This window comes from Cervus canadensis, chromosome 26 (genome assembly GCF_019320065.1).
Source record: "Cervus canadensis isolate Bull #8, Minnesota chromosome 26, ASM1932006v1, whole genome shotgun sequence".
Classification (NCBI taxonomy): domain Eukaryota; kingdom Metazoa; phylum Chordata; class Mammalia; order Artiodactyla; family Cervidae; genus Cervus; species Cervus canadensis.
Window position 1 is genome coordinate 22209619 of NC_057411.1, and position 23229 is coordinate 22232847.

General features: G+C 37.9%; 1 pseudogene; it reads right to left on the reverse strand.

Moving 5' to 3' along the window:
• Positions 1 to 452: 452 nt before the first annotated feature.
• Positions 453 to 15618, reverse strand: LOC122428014 (annotated as a pseudogene).
• Positions 15619 to 23229: the final 7611 nt, after the last annotated feature.

Sequence of the window (23229 nt, forward strand, 5' to 3'; positions counted from 1 at the left end):
GACAATAGTATTAGGATTTTTAATTGTTTTAACTATAGAAAATTCAATTTAGAAAGATTAGGCTTCTATTTCTAAACCAACTACACTTCGAAGTCTAAATAAAGCCCAGAGAAATAAAGAATATTCTTGAGTGTGATTCCTCTCTATGTGTTACCTCTCTTTCCCTGAACCTTGGAGCTGATACATCTGAGGACTTTTGGAAAGAATCAGTACAAGTCATAAGATGTCAAACAATAAAAAGTTACTAGAATCTTAACATTTTCATCTTTCTTTCATTGAAATTAAGTGATTCCATAAAAAGATGTATTTTCATAGTAATGTGAAGACTCAGGAGGCAAATGGTAAAATGTGCTGCATATACATTTGAATGTTTTGAGACATTTTTACTTAAAGTGATACTAGTTCAGCTCAGTAAAGGATGAGTTACAAACTTTCATCTGAAAAGAGTACTATTAGCTACACATTCTCTCCAGTTTGCAAAGTGGCTTCTCACCAGGATTGGACTTTGAACTAACCTTCTCTAGAATCTGGGTGAGGACTGAGGCAATGCGATTGGCCTTTTCTTCTGTGAAGTTTGTGACCACTGACCCCAGAGAAAACACCACAATACTATATTTGCCTGAACTTTGAACAAATTCTTCCATTTCCTGCAGGGATAAATTTCTCTCTGTAACACAAGTGCAGGATCCTAGTGGGAAGAGGCTCTCCTACAGCTCCAGATAGGCAGACTTCAGAGGTTTGTGAGAGACACTGTTAGACTGATTCTGCCTCTTGCCACATAGAACCATCTAGTCTGCTTAAGAAGAAATGTGTTTCTGAAAATGATGGCTTAAATATATAATGAGTGATTACACCTAAAGACATGGAACCAAACCATTATCCAAAGTGAATAAGTGACAAAAGCCAGATGTTCTTATGGTGTGTGTATTAATCATGCAGTTGTGTCTAATTCTTGTAAGCTCATGGACTGTAGCCTGTCAAACCCCTCTGTCCAGGAATTCTCCAGGCAAGAATACTGGAGTGGGTTGCCACTCCCTTCTGCAAAGGATCTTCCCGACCCAGGGATCAAACCCAGGTCTTCTGCATTGCAGGCAGATTCTTTACTGTTGGAGCCACTCACCTCTCAAAATTAATTTTATGAACCACAGACCTGTTCACAAATTTGTAAAGATATTCCTTGTAAGGAAGCCCAAGAAGGGTTTCAAACTAGACTTTTAAAATTTGTAGCATACCAGTTTATGGTCAATATATTTTAAATAACTCGATCTAACTTCCTGTTATTAGTTCAGGATACTTTACTCACCTTTATTGCTTCACTTATTAATAGGGCTAAAAAGGATCTTTTAAGAAATGGAATATATGTGAATGTCATGCTCTAGAGATCTGTTATCTCTTTGTAACTATTTGTAGTCACCCTACAATTAATGATGTTTCTCAATTTAAGGCTAGTAAAATTACCAGGGAAAGGACAGTGTCATAAAAAAATGTAGACTGCTATTTTTAGCTTAGCTAGTGTTAAGAGAATATCTGATATCCTAGAAATTGGTGTTTTACCATTTTGATTCATCTCCCTAAACAGTGATTGAAAAAAAGAAATTATACACACACACACAGATGTATTAAGACTTACATACTTATATCATGTTTCATTAGGAGTCTTGATTTAACTCACAGTGCTTTTCTATTCTGTGTTTAGTGACTGGCATAATTTTTTCATCGGAGACATAAGCCATGATTGGTATTCATATTACCCAAGTATCTATATTAATAATTGGGTTTGAAATAGAATCATTTCCCCCTCTTATGAAATATGTCTGTTATTTTTTTTGAAATTGCATGTGAAAAGTTGGGGGTGGAAGGATAAACTTAATAGCATGGCATGGTGTTATCTGGTGAGCCATGGAATGCATCATGCCTCTTTCTGTTCTTTTAATTATTTTAGGTAATGTATTTTATCTCCAGTAATAACACTCAATAGAGCTTGTCTTCAGCTATAACTTGATTGGCATGAAAACATATTCAGAATCCTGAAGTGAAATTTGTCGACTAAAAAAAGATGTACAACTTAAGAGTTATGAGTTAAGTTTTGTTTGGGTCAAAATGAGGACTGCAGCCCAGGAGGCAGTATCTCAGATGGCTCTGCGAGACTGCTCCAAAGCAGGAGTGGGGGAAAGTCAATATATAAGATTTGGGTGAAGGGAGGGGGGGGGGGGCTTCAATATCATGAAGCACTCAATTTACAAAAGATTTTTTGTTAGTCATGAGGGTCTGATGTCACCATGAAGGGATTTAGTGCTCCTCTAGATATGAGGAGATGTAAGGATTGAGATCATAAAATCTGTTCCTAAAAACATCCAACTATCTAAAGACCTGTCCTACTAGATTCCCTGGAGCACAGAGTGCCTCACTCCACCCCGAACTTCCTTGGGGGTTGTTGAAGGTCAACAGCGATAGCAGCATGGGGTTCAATCTCAGTAGAGGCAGATGGCAAATGCCTTGCTGTTCAGTCATTGGCAATGCTCTTGGTAAGTGCCAATTTGTAGTTAACAAATTTCATTTAAAACAATTTTTAATGTCCTATTTTATATTGCAGTATAGCATACCAACAATATTGTTATATTTTCAGGTGGGCAAAAAGGGACTCAGCCACACACATATATGCATTTGTTCTCCTCCAAATGAAGTGAAAATTTAAACTTCAGTATCAATGTTACCCTTAACAGAAATCAGGAACTCTGCTGGGAATACCTCTTAACCTGCTATCTCCTATGGAGAATATGCTCATTGACTTGTGCTGTGCTGTGCTTCGCTATTCACTCATGTGAGCAACTTTGTGACCCCATGGACTGTAGCCCACCAGTCTCCTCTGTCCATGAGGATTCTCCATGCAATAATACTGGAATGGGTTGCCATGTCCTCCTCCAGGGGATTTTCCCAACTCAGGGATTGAACCCACGTCTCCCACATTGCAGGCAGATTCTTTAGCATCTGAGCCACCAGGGAAACTCAAGAATACTGCAGCCTTTCTCTGCTCCAGGGGATATTCCAGACCCAGGAATTGAACTGGGGTTTCCCATATCATGGGCAAACTCTTTATCAGATCATTTACCTACACCCAGGTTAATGAATATCTGTCTCCTCACTGCCTATTAATATAGTACGATATTCTAAGTTTACCTCTTATTTCCTTTTACTTCTAAATATTGTTTCCTTCCAATATTTCTGGCAGCTCATATTTATTCTTTAATAACATTGAAATATGGATATATGATTTTCTTTTTCACCCCAAAATACCCAGATATTATGGTCATAAAGAACCAGTTCAACGTTTAGGTTTCTCAGTTTTATGGTTTCTAATAGAAAAACATCTATTTCTGCTTTATTGACTATGCCAAAGCCTTCGACTGTGTGAATCACAATAAACTGTGGAAAATTCTGAAAGAGATGAGCATACCAGACCACCTGACCTGCCTCTTGAGAAACCTGTATGCAGGTCAGGAAGCAACAGTTAGAACTGGGCATGGAATAAGACTGGTTCCAAATAGGAAAAGGAGTACGTCAAGGCTGTATATTGTCACCCTGCTTATTTAACTTATATGCAGAGTACATCATGAGAAACGCTGGGCTGGAAGAAGCACAAGCCGGCATCAAGATTGCCGGAAGAAATATCAATAACCTCAGATATGCAGATGACACCACCCTTATGGCTGAGAGTGAAGAGGAACTAAAAAGCCTCTTGATGAAATTGAAAGAGGAGAGTGAAAAAGTTGGCTTAAAGCTTAACATTCAGAAAACTAAGGTCATGGCATCCGGTCCCATCACCTCATAGGAAATAGATGGGGAGACAGTAAAAACAGTGTCAGACTTTATTTTTTTGGGCTCCAAAATCACTGCGGATGGTGATTGCAGCCATGAAATTAAAAGACGCTTACTCCTTGGAAGGAAAGTTATGACCAATCTAGATAGCATATTAAAAAGCAGAGACATTACTTTGTCAGCAAAGGTCTGTCTAGTCAAGGTTATGGTTTTTCCAGTGGTCATGTATGGATGTGAGAGTTGGACTGTGAAGAAAGCTGAGTGCAGAATTGATGCTTTTGAACTGTGGTGTTGGAGAAGACTCTTGAGAGTCCCTTGGACTGCAAGGAGATCCAACCAGTCCATCCTGAAGGAGATCAGTCCTGGGTGTTCACTGGAAGGACTGATGCTGAATCTGAAACTCCAGTACTTTGGCCACCTCATGCGAAGAGTTGACTCATTGGAAAAGACCCCGATGCTGGGAGGGTTGGGGGCAGGAGGAGAAGGGGACGACAGAGGATGAGATGGCTGGATGGCATCACCGACTCCATGGGCATGAGTTTGAGTAAACTCCGGGAGTTGGTGATGGACAGGGAGGCCTGGTGTGCTGCGATTCATGGGGTCACAAAGAGTCGGACACGACTGAGCTATACTGAACTGAACTGACTGAATTTATGTTGATGACTCCCAATTTATTTCTTATGCTCTCTGATGAGACTGAAACTTTATATTAACCAGTTTCTAGAAATCTTCACCAGAAAATTCTTTTCACTTCTTAAAGTGAATTTGAAATTGAACTCATTGTCATATGAGAAAACTTTTTTCAACTCTTTCCTGGCTGAGTAAAGTCCATTGCTCTCCAAGAAGCCCTGTCTGATTTCATGTCTTCCAGCAACACTTCTTCTTACTGACCAAAGTCTGTAGCAAGAGTCTGCTCAAGACTCACTAAAGCAACTTATCACTCAGCTGATCATAATAAATACCCCTATTCATAAGTCCATCATATTTGTTAGGAAGACTACAGCAGGCTCCTTAGTGATTTCCAAGGTTCTTTCAATCCAATATCTGTAAATATATGAACACACTTATATTTTTAATATGTCACTTGGAAGACTTCATTCTTCTGCTTAAATATCAATGTAAAGGGAAAAAAAAAGGCAACATCATTCATACAAGACCCCAGTAGTTTTGAAAATATATTTGGAGTAGTAAACTGAAGACATTCTGCAGCATATCTCTTATTGATACATAGGCTTTAAAGGACAATAAAGATTTTATCATACAAGACACAAAAATAATCCCTTTACTGTAATAGACTTACCTTAGGTAATGGTTTGGCAGATTTACAATGCAAACCTCCTACAAACTCAAATTTCAGTAAGTATGGACGAGGAAATTAAAAATCCCAATAGGTCCTGATGAGCCAAATTTCTGCTTTTCCCATGGTCTCACATAGCATAGTGGGTCTTCCTGGAGAAAATAAAGTTTGCTCCAAGTCATTAGCATACATACCTCCTGGGGGAAAATTGCAGCATTGATTTTCTGATGTTCTACAGGGGAAAACAATAAATGTGGTTTCTCTAGATTTCTTATCACATCTAAATGTTAAAAGGAGAGGAAATGTGAAGGAATAAGGAAGAAGGGATTCAGGGAGGGAAGGAACAAAGGGAAAAAAAATAGAAGACGAAGGATGGGAGGTGGGAAGGAGGCAGAAAGAATGTTTGGGTAGTGAAAGAACAGTAACGTGCAAAATAAAAATAAATTCAACAAAATCAAATAAAAATGCAATTCTTTGACAAAAATAAGTTCTTTCAGGAAATAAATTCAATCAGAAATTTTAACCACAGCTCCAAGTCCTGGTGGATTTAATACTCATTGTTTCTCCCCAGTTAAATGCAGATGACAGAGTAGTTCTAGCTTATTAACACCGAGTCAACTCTCAGTGGTTTCCTAATTTCCATTCAGTCTCTTTCTACTTTTCAGCTTGTTTCAGCTTTCACTGCAGCTTGTTCACTTTCACTGTTGAAGGATCTCACAAATATCAGTTTGCCTTATCTTGTTGAGTCAAATATTATCACTTCATTGATTTGCCATTGTTTTCTCAGTAGGAAATCACTGAGTAACTTATACCTAATACAATTATCTCTGGAATGTAGAGTACACATGCATGCATTATTAATATCACACACTTATTTGAGTGTTATCTCTCAATGATGTTTTTTGAAAGAGACAAATTCCAAGTATTCATTTTATAGACTTATGGAGAAGGAAAAAAAAAAAAATGTATGTGCAAGTATCCAGTCAATCACTTATATACACAGAAAACTTGTTTTACATCTAAGTAAAGAAAATTGAATGCTCCTTTCTTGAGGATTCTATTCAAAACTGGTAATCAAACATTCCCTAGAGTGGATAGCCTGTTTTTAGAATGTTACTACTTTGTAGTGTTTGGATATATGTCTGAAGTAACATAGGCAAAGGTTTAATTTGATAGTAAAGAGGCAATTTCCAAGGATATTGAGCTTGGAAATGTCAGAGATTGGATGAGAGCACTGCCTCAGTTTTCTTACCAATATGTTTATGTTCTTTTCATGGCTTGTTCCATGTATGTGACATCCTGCCTTGATTACTAAGTCCTTAGGTAAAGTTATTGATTAAAACTGTAGACCACATTTTAAGAAAGACCAAGCTTAAAGTGTTCACTAGAATTCTCTATTTGAAGCAGTTATGCACAGTGTGAAATGCAAAGTCAGTCAAATGTGAAAAGAACAAAATTGTGCAAAAGTGTGCAAAATTTGTTATATAATTTCTTAAGACATTCTAAATGTCATACTGAGGACTGGTAAAGCAAAAACATAGAATTAAAACTTACTGCCAATCTTTTTCCTAGAATTATATTACACAAAATGAGTTATGAACACAGTGGAGAATTATATAAATAATTGATTAATGGGCACTAAGGCCTTCCAGGTGGTGCTAGTGGTAAAGAACCCACCTACTAATGCAAGAGATGTAAGAGACATGGGTTCAATCCCTTGGTCAGGAATATTTTCCTGGAGGAGGACATGGCTACCCACTCCAGTATCCTTGCCTGGAAAATCACATGAACAGAGGAGACTGGGAGGCTACAGTCCATGGAGTTACAAAAGAAATGGACAGTTTTTAGCAACTAAACAAAAACAACAATTCTCATAAAACATAAAATGTGTTAGAAATTATTCCCTCCACTTCTATCCTTTAAAAATGACTATATAGAATTAGTATAATTTCATTCTTGAATTCATTTTTGTTAATGTATTTATCTCTTTTTTGGTTTTTCTCAGGATTTGCATGTCTCTGCTTATACAGGTCATCTATTCTTACATACTGTCTACTTTATCCATTAGAGCCCTTAGCATATTACTCAGAGTTGTTTTAAATCCTTGCTTTGATAATTACAACATCCTTGGCATCTCTGGTTCTGATGATTGCTCTGTCTACTCAAAATGTGTTTTTGCCTTTTGATGTGCCCTGTAATTTTTTTCTTGATACCCAGACATGATGTATTGGGTAGAATTGTAAATGGAGTTTTTAAAATGTGGTGGTAAATTGGAGAGAGAAGCATTCTAGAGTCCTAGGATTAGTCTCAGTATTTTACTGAGTCTAAGCCTCTGGACTCTTCACAACTATTTCTCATTTTCTGTTTTTTTCCCACTTTATATGGAGCAGGATGGTCTGGAGTTAAGATATCCTTTTTCCATGTAGTAGTCTAGAGGGACTTGGAGTAGGGTGTTTCTCTTGCCCCAGGGCAGTTAGGCTCTGATAATACCCCCAGCACATTGGGCACCCATTAACTAGTTTACCCTGAGGACAGACCTTGTTGCTAAGACAGTGTTGGTAAGAACAGCTGTTCTGAAAGAACAGCTTCTTTCAGAATACTTCCTTTCTGCCTCCCCTCACTGAAAACAAGAGATTTTTTCCTGATACTTAATATGGAAAATTGATTGAGTTCCTGGAAGTAAAACTTACTATATTTTGGGGACCCCCATATGACTGGATCCCATTAGATTTTTTCTCTCAGAATTATCCACAGTGAATCTCCAGCAATTCATCAATTACATTTCAGGTGTTCCTACCCAGGCACTGGTTCCTGTGGTGATTTCCCATCCTGAGTTTTTGCTCTTGAGTGTCTATTTAGATAATATGAAATTCTCTGTTTATTCCAAAAGAATATACAGATTTGTTGTTAGAATAAATGTGAGAGTCTGTCATTTCAATGAATACAAAATAGATGAAATGACAGCTGCAATTTTTGTGTATGAATAAAAGAAAATATAACTAAAATGTATACTTTGACTTATAATTCCTGAATAGTTATAAAAAATATATGCAAACTTTATATAATTAGAATTATAATGTCTTACTGAAATTCATTATAGTAAAATAAAGAGCTGTCACATTCATTGATAGGAAATCAAAAATCATAAAGATGACCATTCTCTTCAAATCAGTATACAGATTCCTCGTAATTCTTACTAAAAGTTCAAAACCCCAAGCTTCATGAAATTTGATGATTTTTGTAGAATTTTGCTTTTAATTTTTAAAATCCATAGTAAAAGAGCAAAAAGCTAATAATAATCAAGGTGCTCCAGAAGAAATACAAGGGAAGGGAGTATTACCCTTCCAAATATTTTGAGCAGGATGACCAAATAAGATGTGTCTCAGGTACTCTCCCCAGCAATGATTTGATGTTTATCCACAGATGTATGTGTCTTTGTAGGAGCTCTGGGATCCAGATAGGAGATTGTGAAATTTGGGTGCACTCCAAAACAGAAAATGACATTTGAGAAGGGAAGTTTGCAATAAGGTTACAGACCCAAAGAGTGTGTTCCTGACTGCAGACATGGCAAAAAGCTCTGTATCTCTGAGAACTCAGGTACAGGCTGTTTCTTGTTGATTGTATCACCAACACCATGTGCCAAGGCACACAAGAAGAGTCGTTCCCACCTCCATGTTGAGTAATAAACACCCAGACCTCAGTACCAGCTCTGGACCTTGAAGTGGCCCATGAACTGGCTAAAGCCTTGTATAAAAATTTACTCAATCTCTGGAATCACCAAGGGAATCTAAATAAAACCTAAGATGCCATTTCAGACCCATCTCACTAACAAAACTCTAAAAAATAAATCATTTCTTGGGGGGGTTATGGAATTAGAACATGGAGACAATAGTTGAACTTTGTAAACATAGTAAATATCGTGGTGCATGGGGGAATTTTATGGTATGTCAATTATTCCTCAAGATGACTGTTACTAAAACTCAGTCAATAATATGCTAAAAGTAATGATGTGGCACAATGAGGACCAAAATGCTGTGTTGGCTAAGGCAAAAATCTGTATAGACTGGTGGAAGTACAATTTCTTTGGAGAAAACTCTGAAATTACCTAGTGGGGGGAAATATAGATATAGATATACAGTTTATATCCTATTAGTACTATTTCTCTTCTACAACAGAGTACATGTACAGGAATATTTATAATAGTCATGTTATATAAAATATTATAAATAGTTGTCCATCCGCAGAATGTCATGGTATAATCACACAACAGAACACTATCCGTAGAGCTTAAAAAAATAAGAAAACACATGATTGCATCTTTAAGAGTATTCAGCATAAGTAGGACATCTATGATTCTATTTGTATTGTATTTTAGAAAATCTGAACAGTAGAGTGTTGAGGAAGTCACATATAATGATAGACATAAAATTTCTAAGAAAATGTTCATGAAATTCAGGTTTGTAGTTTCTATTGGAAGAAAGGTGTTCTTAAGAAACTGGCAACAGTTTATTTCTTAACTTGTTTATAGGACATATAGAAGTTTATTTCATTGTTTATTTCAACTATATACTTGTATTTTTTTCACTTTGTATTGGTTTGATATTTCTAAAATCTGAAATCTCATGTATAAAACTTTAAAATTTTATAAAATATTTTTATGTTGATATAAATTAGTTACAATTTCAAAGTCAATTAATGAGTTAAAAAGATGTTTGTAATACATATCATTAAAAAAAGGCTTTAAAATCCCTAAATGCCAGACCAGAACAGTTAGAGATCAAAAAGATAAATAGCCCATAAGCAAATGAAATAATCGGGCTTCCCTGGTGGCTCAGATGGTAAAGAGTCTGCATGCAATGCAAGAGATGGGAGTTCAATCCCTGGGTTGGGAAGATCCCCTGAGAAGGGAATGGCAACCCATTCCAGTGTTCTTCTCTGGAGAATTGCGTGAACATAGGTGCCTGGTGGGCCACAGTCCATGTTGTCACATAGAGTTGGACACAACTAAGTGACTAACACACATATGTAAAGGTCTGAGGATAAGAGCTAAATGGTTCAAAAATTTTAGAGGGCATTGTGGCTGAGATATAAGTACAATGAGTTTAGGGCAACATTTTTTTTTTTGTAACACCAGAGCTAGAAAATTTTAACTATGGCTTTCACATTAGACAGTTCAATGATCTGTTATATCCATTCATATGAATATTACTGCATCAATTTAAAGAATAATGTAGATTTTAATATGTTGTGAGTAAATTTGTCAAATCCATATTAAGTGAAAAGATAAAGATGATTAGTCATTGTCCTTATTGGTTAAAAAAAAAAAAAAAGAATATATATACATGTTTAATAATACTTAGACAATATCTTAATGAAAAGACAAGAAAAGTTAAAACTTCTTGTATAAGAAAAACATGAAGCCAATTATCATTCATTATATATGCTTTTGTTCTATTCAATTTTTTTAGCAATTTCTATTAGCTATGTTTATCATTACATCAAGAATGAAATGATACTCATAGTGCATTCAGAATTGCTTAATAAAGAACATGATAGAGTATAGCAATGAAAATCAATGACAGTGTGAAAGTGTTAGTTGCTCAATCATGTCTGCCTCTTTGTGACCCCATGGACTGTGGCCCTCCAGACTCCTCTGTCCATGAAATTCTCCAAGAAAGATTACTGGAGTGGATTGCCATTCCCTTATTCAGGGGATCTTCCCAACCCAGGAATCGAGCCTGGGTTTCCAGCATTGTAGGTGGATTCTTTACTGCTGTGCTATCAGGGAAGCACAGTGCTTACAGTAAAAGAAAGATCTGTTAAAGATAATAGAGTTGAAATTTTCCAATTGTTACTAAGAACTATACTTGTTTCATAATATGTATCCATACAGAATCATATACCTTCCCTATATTAATGAGTAATACAACAAATATCCCACAAAATTATTGATTGGAACTAGGACAGCATCTCTAATTATCAGAATATATTCCTAATTCTATGTTTTACATGTATTTCTGAAAAAAGAATTGAGGTCAAGGCCCTGCTCTTATTTACCTTGAATTCATAGAGCCTAACTCACTGTCTACACCAGGAAGTGCTTATTGGTTGTTAAATTATTTATTGTGAAATAAATGCAGTGTAAATTCAAAATCATGTGTAAAGCTAATGATTTTTAAGTGCTTTTTATTTTTTTAAATCTTAGCTCTATTAAACAATGTATCTATTAAAAATCAAAATTATGGACTGAATTATGTTCCTCTAATATTCATGAACTGAAGTCTGAGAGTATTTGAAGGTAGGTCCTTTAAAGAGGTGTGTGTGTTAGTCACTCAGTCGTGTCCGACTCCATGTGACCCCGTGGACTGTAGCCCACTAGGTTCCTCTGTCCGTGGAATTCTCCAGGCAAGAATACTGGAATGAGTTGCCCATTCCCTTATCCAGGGGATCTTCCCTACCCAAGGATTGATCCCAGGACTCCTGCATTGCAGGCCAACTCTTTACCATCTGAGCCACCAGGGAAGACCAGCACTTATTTTTAAAGAGATAATTAAAGTTAAATAAGTCCATAAGAATGACTCCTAATCCAGTATAAGACAAAGAGACTCAAAGGATGTGCATACACAAAGGAAAGACTATGAGAGGACATAGCAAGAGGGTGGACATCTACAAGGCAGACAGACAGGCCTCAAGGGAAAGCAGCTCTGACAACACTTTGTTCTTTAACTTCTAGCTTCTGGATCTGCGAGACAATAAATTTCTTTTTATACCACCCAGTCTTTTAGATTTAGTTATAGCAGCCTTAAGGGCTTCCCTGGTGGCTCAGAGGTCAAAGCATCTGCCCGCAATGCGGGAGACCCGGGTTCAATCCTTGGGTTGGGAAGATCCCCTGGAGAAGGAAATGGCAACCCACTCCAGTATTCTTGCCTGGAGAATCCCATGGACAGAGGAGCCTGGTAGGCTACAGTCCACAGGGTCACAAAGAGTCGGACATGACTGAGCGACTTCACTCACTATAGCAGCCCTAAAAAACTACTACATTAAGGAAGTTAAATTAGTTATTATTTCTAATATCCAATATGATCTTTTGTTTGTTAGTTCACGTTTCTTCATGACTCTCAAAAATATTTGGAGTGATAAAAACTGCTGGAGAGGGTGTGGGGAAAAAGGAAACCTCCTACACTGTTGGTAGGAATATAAGTTGGTACATCTGTGGAAAACAGTATGGAAGTTCCTCAAAAACCTAAAAATAGAATTACCATATGATTCATCAATCCTATTCCTGGGAATAAATGGAAAAAGTTATAATTCAAAAACATACATGCACCCCTATTATCCATAGCAGCACTATTCACAATAGCCAGTTCGTGAAAAAAACCTAAATGTCCATCAACAGATGAATGGGTGAAGAAGATGTGGTACATATATACAACGGAATACTACTCAGTCATTAAAAAAAAGAATAAAATAATGCCATTTGCAGCAATATGAATATGACTACAGATTATCATACTAAGTGAAGTGAGTCAGAAAGAGAAACATGAATACCATATGATACCACTTATATGTAGAATCTAAAGTATGATGCAAATGAAACTATCTATGAAACAGAAACATTCACAGAGAGAGCAGACTTGTGGTTCAATGGGAGGATAGGTGTGGGAGGGATAGACTGGGAGTTCTGGGTTAGCAGAGGTACACTATTTTATATAGAATGGATAAACAGCAAAGTAAGTAAGTAAGTGTTAGTTAGCTCAATCGTGCCCAACTGTTTGCGACCCCATGGACTGCAGCCCACCAGGCTCCTCTGTCCATGAGATTTTCCAGGCAAGGATACTAGAGTGGGTTGCCATTTCCTTCTCCAGGGGATCTTACCAACCCAGGGATTGAACCTGGGTCTCCTGCACTACAGGCAGATTCTTTACCAATTGAGCTACAAGGGAAGCCCTGTAAAGCACAGAGAAATATATTCAATATTGTAAGATAAATTATAATGAAAAAGAAGACAAATAATGTATACTATACAAAACTGAATCATTTGGCTATACAGCAGAAATTAACACAACCTTGTAAATGAACTATACTTTAGTAAAAAAAAAAAAATTTGGAATGAAAGCCAGCCCCAGTTGATGGAATCAGATATGAGCTAGATATGTGAAAATTGCAAAAGAAAATGATTCTTTATTAGGAAAGGCAAACAATTGTAAATAGAATATATGTAACTAGTGTAGTGAAAAGTATGCTCTTTTTAGCATTTAGAGCTATAAACTCTTTTAAGTTTATACTTAATTTTTTAGGTTTCTGTATCATACTCCCCTAAGAAGTATAACAGGCTTCCCAGGTGGTTCAGTGGGTAAATAAAGAATCCACCTACAAAGCAGGAGGTGCAGGAGACATGGGTTTTATTCCTGGGTTGGGAATATCCCCTGGAGGAGGGCATGAAAACCCACTCCAGTACTCTTGCCAGGAGAATCCCATGGACAGAGAAGCCTGTGGGATACAGTCCATAGGGTTACAAAGAGTCACGATTTAAGTGACTGAGCATGCACACAAGAAGTATAACATACTGGAAACTTTTCAATATGACCAGCGATGATGAAGCAGTTCACATAGGACTTACTAAATTTTCATCCCAAATTTAAGAGAGACATAGAAATAGAGGGTACTCTGGCCCAACAGAATGGTGGTATAAATTTTAATTCTAATAATGTGATTTTCAAAAATTGTAGAGAAAAATTCAAATAACAAATTTAATCCCATTGTTAAAATAGCTCAGGTTTCAGTTTATTAGTGGAGTCAGGTAAGGAGATTATCTTCCTCATTTAACAAACATTACACTCCCTTTACTGAGCAGTCCCTAGGACTGCAAGGAGATCCCACTAGTCCATCCTACAGGAAATCAGTCTTGAATGTTCATTGAAAAGACTGAAGTTTAAGCTGAAACTCCAACACTTTGGCCACCTGAAGCGAAGAACTGACTCATTGGAAAAGACCCTGATGCTGGGAAAGCTTGAAGGTGGGAGGAGAAGGGGACAACAGAGGATGAGATGGTTGGATGGCATCCCCGACTCAATGGACATGAGTTTGAGTAAACTCTGGGAGTTGGCGATGGACAGGGAGGCCTGGTGTGCTGCAGCCATGGGGTCGCAAAGAGTTGGACACGACTGAGCGGCTGAACTGAACTGAGCAGAAGTCCAATGTCCTCCCCTATGAAAACTCGCTGTGTGTTTGTGCTCAATTGCTTGGTTGTGTCTGAACCTTTGCAACCCTATGGACTATTGTCCAACAGGCTTCTCTGTGCATGGAATTTTTCTAGTAAGAATACTGGTGTGGGTTGCCATTTCTTCCTCCAGGGTATTTTCCTGACCCAGGGATTGAACCTGCATCTCCTGCATCTTCTGCATTGCGGGGAGATTCTTTACCACTGGAAAGCTCAGGGTATTAGACTTACCTGTGATATTCTGCATAAGACAAAAAAAACATCTTTCATTGGGTTGATAATTATTAGCAAGTTTTATATTTCATTTTGTTTTGGTAACAATCTTTTAGGTATTGAAGTATTCTACAAGATAGATGACTATAAAGAAAGAGGAACCACAGCAAGACATTTCTTGCCTCCCTTTCCCAATTAGTTATTAAACCATAGTTCATTGATATTAATTGTGGAGATTTGGGGGAAGTGACAGTTTGAAAAATATATTCCTTTCATCTTCCTAGACTTTTCTTAAACCTCCTTAGCTTTTCGTAATAACTACTTTAGAATGAAAAGCAGAGTCCCTTACATAACACTTCACTTTAAAACTAGTCCCAAAGCTGAGTGTCATGTTGTTGGAGCCAGAAGTCAAAGAAAATGGAAAGCATTAAATTTTGTACACTTTGCATAAAGGTCATTTTGTATGTTAGTCCTGTCATGTCAACAGGCGCATAGGAAGGTGAGGATGGAATTTGCCCACAGTATTTCTCCATTGTGCCACCCATGGAATACCTTAGGGTGTGTACAGAAGGGTTTCCTAGAATATCAGCAATCAGCTCTCCACAGGGCATCATAGGGTCTATAATCATAACATTGTAGTTGGTGTCCTGGAATTTCTTCAAGATTGTCCAGTGGTAGACAGCACTCTCACAGACAAGTTTTAAATATCCACTCATTTGAAGAAAAAAAATCTTGCAGATTTTGCTGACTGCCAAGGTGATAATGAAGGCATGACATTAACTGATAGATCTAAAAAGTCATTTAGTCTGTTTTCATTAGCCTTTCTGTCCTGTGGCGTGGGGAGAATCTTGAAGTTCATGGTGGAAGGCTTGCTGTAGTCAATGACAAAATTTTGTGGAGTCACCAACATAGTCACTTTGTGGCCTCTTTCCATGAGTTTCTCCAAAATAACCTTTAGATTGAGCCAGTGGCTCATGCCACGGGGCCACACCAAAACTTTCTCACAGAATCCACAGCCAGTATAGCAGAGCTACAGCAATAGAATTGCTGAAACCCACTTCTCAGATGCCATAACACCAGCTCCCTCACACACTGCTCTGCAAAGGATGAATGTTTGCTGGGCCCAGAAGTGAACTGGCAATTTAGACATAGATCATGTTAAAAATTAATTTCTGGAGTTTGGAAACGACACTTACATGCAGAGAACTTTGCCAGTTGTTAATTGGCACAGTATTATATAGTATTTATTGAGGAATAGATATGTAATATGTATATATTTTGGAGGAAATAATTTTGACATTCTAGGAGCTCACTTTAAGTAGGTTAAAATAGAAAAATGATATTTTTAATTAACAATTTTAAAGTATAAAAATTCATTTTAGTAAGTCTACTAGATAACATGTTTTATCTTATGGAACATAATTAATAAATGGGGAAACATAAAAATATATGTTTCTCATAAGGTTGCTCATATGCTAACATGTGAATAAAGCACACACATCACATAATATAAGAGAAATATACTAAATACTGTACAAAGGTACAGTGTTTCAGAGCCTCAGAAGATGCTGTCACTGCAATATGAAGAAAGTCAGTCAAAACTTCAAAATGGAGGGGACATTTCAGCTGAGTCCAGAAGCAAAGATTACAGAAAAAGGGTTCTGAAAGTGAATAGAAGAAAAGGAGAAAAAGATGAATGATATGTAAGTCATGGTCATTTAAATATATAGATATCAGTTCCATATATATGGAGCAGAGGCTAACACAGAACTGTGCAGAAAAGGGAAATATTAGTTAAAATAGGACACTTTGGAGAACCTTGAATGCTATGTTCTGGGTCATGTTTAATTGCCATAAAAAGATGTCCACTCAAATTTTCAAATGAGGTACAGAAAATGATCATATATATCCTTTAATAAAACTATTCTGGCAACAAACAGGGTTTGAGTTGTAGAGAAAAATGAATATACAATTGATTAAAATTAGGTGGCTCGGACAATAAAGAATCTGCTTGCAATGCAAGAGACTTGGTTTCTACCCCTGGGTCAAGAAGATCCCCTGGAGAAAGGAATGGCTACCCACTCCAGTATTCTGGCCTAGAGAATTCCATGGATGGAGGAGCCTGTTGGGCTACAGTCCATGCGGTTGCAAAGTATCGGAAATGACTGTTCGACTAACACACTTTTCTTTCCTTTTTAAAAAATATATACGAGGAAAGCAAGATGAGATTTCAGTAAGATGAGATTATCAGTAAGAATGTGCTCTGCTTAGTGGCTTAGTTGTAACTAAGTAAGAATATAATATTGAAGTATTGATTTGTGAATGGAGAGCAGAGAATGAGTCTTATGACTGATGGGAAGTGAGAGGTGGCCAGGAGTTAACCAGGAAGTGCTTGGTTTTTACTTTAAGCAACCAGAGTGTGATAATGACTCTAGCAAATTCATGAAACACTAAAGGAGTAGCTAAAGGAAGAGGTTTTGACCTGCAATGTGTAAGTTAAAGACAGGACATGTCTGTGGATCTCAAAGGAAAGATGAATTTAGAAGTACTCATTTTATATTCAGTCACTCATGTGAATTTCAATTTAATTCCACTTCCTCTCCAAATTCTTTATATTCATACCTTTGACAAGCAATTTTTAGTACTTACTGTATACTAGATTCTGTATTATGCACAGGGCATGAAGAAACAAGTAAAATACAGTTCTAATTCAAAATGATCTCACAGATTATTGCACAAAATAAGTTAGCCAGTTAACCAGTACTTATTACTTATTCTACAAGCTTAAGGGAGAAGGATCAGAGAAGGTAGAGAGGAACTGAGGAATTGCAAAGCCTATAAAGGGGATTCTTTGGTGGAGGAAGGGAATGATGGAGTTAGCTGTCTTTAAGTCTATTTACCAGGCGGAAAAGCACCACTCAGAAGTAAAAGGGAATCTCAATGTATCTGTGTTTTAAGAAGTGTGGCATAGTTATATGAAGGGTTATATTCAGTTACAAAATTATATTCATTTTAATAATTTGGAAGAGACATATTGAAATTTCAAATCCCTTGAGAATTTTTTTTCCTGTTTTGTTTGCTAAAATGAAAACACTGGGTCAGTTTGCTTAGAAGATGCCAAGACAAAACCTTGACCAAGGATTAAGAGTTGTGTCCTGTTGCATAGTTAGGGTTTACTTAAGTTCTAAATTAATTGGTAAAAATAAACAGAATAAAAAAATCACAAAACAAGAAGATGGGACAGAATCTTGAATCCACTAAAAGAAAATTGAGATAACAATATAATCTTAGAAGAGGAAAGTATTTTTATATACAGTAAATAACCTAGAAGTGATTTGGAAAAAAAAGACTGATAAATTTATCTAATCACTATGACAAAGTTCACATGTTTTAAAGAGTTTCGTGGAGAGATATAATACAGCTCAGAAATTGACCTCAACATGCTTGTGTAAATTGGGAGAGAAATATTTCTAAGTTATTTTATTATATGAGAAAACTAAAGCAGAGCTCAGATTTTGAATAAGGATTTATTCACATAAATTTACAAGTATAGGAGGCATATGTTCACTTATATCCAACTGAAACATTAAAAATCTGGATAAAATATAAAATTGCCTCATAAAAATTCATTTTTGATTTGGCAAGAAAATAAAACATCAGAAGAATCCCTAGTCAAAGTCAAAGCAGGAATTCTGATGTTCACCCTTGCCATTTCTTTGTAGAACAAACAATATATGGCAAGAGCGGAGAGATCAAAAGTCTGAAGATTTGCCCAAGATCCCAGACCCTGCATATGTTCATGTAACACTAGATTCTCAAGATAAGATCTCACTTTTACAAGTGAATTCCCTTATACAGAAGTTTAGAGCAAGGAAAATCGCTAGTGTTGACTTAGTGCTCTCTGGATGAAAGAACTCTTCCCTTAGAATTCTTAACACTATAAGCCTTGTATGGGTTTACAGTTCAAACTAGAAAAACCTCTTTGAAGAAACTTTGCCCCAAGCTTCAAAGGTTCCTATAGATAAAATTTCAAGGTAAACAAGCACCTCCCTGTTACAAGAAAAGAAAGCTTCAAGACTGAGAACCAGCAGAAGTAACAGAAATATTAACTCAACGATGTAAAGTAGTTTTATAGTTTGAAATGGAAAATAAATTAGATTTTACAATATGTTTAAGGATATTAAAGTGAAATCTGAAAATATGGGCAAAGAACAAGAAATTAAAAAGAATTATTGTGGAAATTTGCTAAAGAAATGAAGTGAATTTCTTCAAATTAAGAATTCAACAAATCAGATTTAAGTGAATGGATAGATTGAAGAGTAGACTCTGGTGGCTGAGATGGTAAAGAATCTGCCTGCAATGCCAAGAGACATGGATTTGATCCCTGGGTCAGGAAGATCTCCTGGAGAATGGAATGCAACCCACTCCAATATTCTTGCCTGAAGAATTCCATGGACAGTGGAACCTGGCGGGCTACAGTCCATGGGGTCGCAAAGAGTTGGACACGACTGAAAAAATAACATTTTCATACAAATAAATGTTGAGTCAAAACAGAGATCAAAAGATATTATGTGGAATGAAGTTCTGAATTAAAAAATTGCAATAGGAAATATGATAGAACAGTGAAGATGCATGGAGAATAGCCTGAGACCTCTGAATCTAGTTGTTGGTGGTCTTCTTGGCTCCTCTTCTTGCAAGTCTTTTTTCTCTCTTTAAAACTAGTGAGGTTTTTTTGCAACCAAGCTGTAAACTCAGCCCTATGTTTACGTACTTTTATTCAAATCTACTTACATCAAATTTTTCAATTGTTGTTGTCCTTCCGTGGCTCAGATGTGTCTGACTCTTCGAGACCCTACAGACTGCAGCAGGTCAAGCTTCCCTGGACTTGGTGCTCGATCGGAGGCAGAGTGCTGCTGAGGTGATTGTCAAGCTGCACATGAGGGTTGGTGCCGTGGGCCTGGAGGAGGTCGACACCACTTTCACAGACACGGGCTGTGCAGTGCGGCTCCCAAGTGGTCAGCAGTGGGCTGGTGTTTTTTATGCCAAGATAGTTCTTGCACCAAAGTGCAGGCTTGCAAAGGTGACCTCCTGCAGCTGTCACTGCACAAGAAGGTGCCTCTGTTCGCATGGTCCTCTCTGCTAAAGAAACTTCTAGGGGCCCAGGAGCTGGTGCCAGGTCTGAGGTGCCAGGAGAATGGGCAGGAGCCATCTCCCATTGTCTTGGAGCTAGGCCCTGAGTCCCCAGGCTAAACAGGAGGCCCATGACCAGAAGCGGGCCCAGGACCGTGATGAGGTAGGCACTGGACTGGTCGTGGAGTCCAAGCAGAGCCCAAGGCCAAGAGGGCTGTGTATCTCTGGGGAGGGAGGAGGTGGAAGGGGCCAGAGATGGCCCTGGTTGATGCGGTTGATGCCCTCCCCGCCATTCCTGGCTGAGCTGGCCACCCAGGCTGAGGCTGAAAACAGTTCTGTATTCCACCACTGAATCGCCAGACCGGCCTTCTGGGCTCAGAGGAGAATCTAGCACTTTTGACAGGAAAGAAGGCAGCAGACGCTGAGGAGTGACCCAGTATCTCCAGCCATGGCCCAGAGCAGAGACCCTAAGAAAGATAATCATTCCAAGGAGGAGATGGCAGTGGCCACAGACGCTACAGCCTTGGTGGATGAGCCCGAGTCCATGGTGAACCCGGGATTTATCCAAAACGACTCCTATGAGAAGGGGTCAGACTCCCTGGTGGTGCTCGTGTACCTGAAGGAAATCCGCAGACATCTCTGCAGTGCTCTTCTGCAAGTCCTGTGCAAGCAGGACTTGATGTTTATTAGTCCATACACTAATTTGTAAAAAACAGATTTGCAAACCAGAATATATATTCGCATTATGCATTTGTCCCTTACTAGAATCAAGATGGCCACTAAATACATTTGCACAAAGAAAATACTAAACCTACATGATTTTACTAATAAACTTTAGCAGAAAATTCCAAGAATAAATCCTTAGATTTTAGGATGGGAAAAAAAGAAATATTTTGTTAATCCCAAAGGCAATATAAACTTACTTAAAAGAGGCCTGAAGGAGAAACACCTTCTAGGTCCATAATCACTTATAAATAAAAATATGTCTTTATCAAAATATGAGCAAAATGGATTCAATGATGAACAAGAATACTTAAAATATAGCCAAGAAGTGAGTTCAAGGTAGAAAGAAAGCTTAACAGAAAAAATTTCAATATTGTATCAGTTCAGTTCAATTCAGTCACACACTTCTGTCTGACTCTTAGTGACCCTGTGGACTGCAGCTCACCAGGCTTCCCTGTCCATCACCAACTCCCGGAGTTTACTCAACGTCATGTCCATAGAGTTGGTCATGCCCTCCAACCATCTCATCCTCTGTCGTCCCCTTTTCCTCCTGCCTTCAATCTTTCCCAGCATCAGGGTCTTTTAAAATGAGTCAGTTCTTCACATCAGGTGGCCAAAGTATTGGAGTTTCAGCTTCAGTATCAGTCCTTCCAATGAATATTCAGGAATGATTTATTTTAGGATTGACTGGTTTGATCTCCTTGCGGTCCAAGGGACTCTCAAGAGTCTTCAACACCACAGTTCCAAAGCATCAATTTTTCAGTGCTCAGCTTTCTTTGTAGTCCAACTCTCACATCCATACATGACTACTGGGAAAACCATAGCCTTGACTAGATGGACCTTTGTTGGCAAAATAATGTCTCTGCTTTTTAATACGTTGTCTAGGTTGGTCATAGTTTTTCTTCTGAGGAGCAAGCATCTTTTAATTTCATGGCTGCAGTCACCATCTGCAGTGATTTTGGAGCCCAAGAATATAGTCTGTCACTGTTTCCATTGTTTCCCCATATACTTTCCATGAGGTGATGGGACTAGACGCCATGATCTTTGTTTTCTAAATGTTGAGTTTTAAGCCAGTTTTTTCACTCTCCTCTCTCCCTTTCATCAAGAGGCTCTTCAGTTCCTCTTCACTTTCTGCCATAAGGGTGGTGCCATCTGCATATCTGAGGTTATTGGTATTTCTCCCGGCAATCTTGGTTCCAGCTTGTGCTTCCTCCAGCCCAGCATTTTGCATGACATACTCTGCATATAAGTTAAATAAGCAGGGTGGCAATAAACATCTTTGACGTACTCCTTTCACTATATGGAACCAGTCTGTCTTTCCATGTCCAGTTCTAACTGTTGCTTCTTGATCTGTATACAGATTTCTCAGGAGGCAGGGAAGGCGGTCTGGTACTCCCCTTTCTTGAAGAATTTTCCACATTTTGTTGTGATCCACATAGTCAAAGGCTGTGGCATAGTCAATAAAGCAGAAGTAGATGTTTTTCTGGAACTCTCTTGCTTTTTCGATGATCTATCTGATGTAGGCAACTTGATCTCTGGTGCCTTTGCCTTTTCTAAAACCAGCTTGAACATCTGGAAGTTTATGGTTCACATATTGCTGAAGCCTGGCATGGAGAATTTTGAGCATTACTTTACTAGCGTGTGAAATGAGTGCAACTCTGTGATAGTTTGAGCATTCTTTGGCATTCATTTGACAAACCTAGACAGCATATTAAAAAGCAGAGATATCACTTTGCCAACAAAGGTCCATATAGTCAAAGCTAGTCATGTACAGATGTTAGAGTTCAACCATAAAGAAAACTGAACACTGAAGAATTGATGCTTGCGAACTGTGGTGCTGGAGAGGGCTCTTGAGAGTCCCTTGGACTGCAAGGAGATCAAACCAGTCAATCCTAAAGTCAATCAGCCCTGAACGTTCATTGGAAGGACTGATCCTGAAGCTGAAGCTCCAATACTTTGGCAATGTGATATAAGAAGCTGACTCTTTGGAAAAGATTCTAATCCTGGGAAAAATTGAGGACAGGAGGAGAAGGGGACAATAGAGGATAAGATGGCTGGATGGCATCATCAATTCAATGGACATGAGTTTGAACAAACTCTGGGAGATAGTGAAGGACAGGGAAGCCAGGCATGCTGCAGTTCATGGGGTCCCTAAGAATCAGACACGCCTGAGGGATTGAAGAACAACCACAATACACTATTAGCAGGTTAAAAGGAAGGAAGGTAAAATTTACTATTATTATTATTATTAACAACTTTTAAAAAGTGTTTGTCTAAGCTTTCAGTTTTCAACAAAATAATTTTATTCAGAATTAGAGAAAGCAACTGCTTTGAACTAATATAAATGGTTATAAATTTAACCTCGTTTCAAGTGAAAAAGTTAAAATTATTCCCTTTAAAATCAAATATAAGAATATCCTAGAATTCACACTTCTAGTTAATGCATTTGTGTGTGCATCCCAAGTCATTTCAGTATTGTCCGACTCTTTGTGACCCTATGGACCATGGTCTTAGCTATGTGTCTCTGTCCCTGGGATTCTCCAGGGAAAAATACTGGTTCAATTCAGTTAAGTTTAGTTGCTCAGTCATGTGCGACTCTTTACGACCCCTTACTGCAATAGACCAGGCTTCACTGTCCATCACCAACTCCCAGAGTATGTCCAAACTCATGTCCATTGAGTCAATGATACCCTCCAACCATCTCATCCACTGTCACCTCCTTCTCCTACTTTCAATATTTCTCACATTAGGGTCTTTTCCAATGAGTCAGTTTTTCCCATCAAGTGGCCAAAGTATTGGAGTTTCAGCTTCATCATCAGTCCTTCCTATG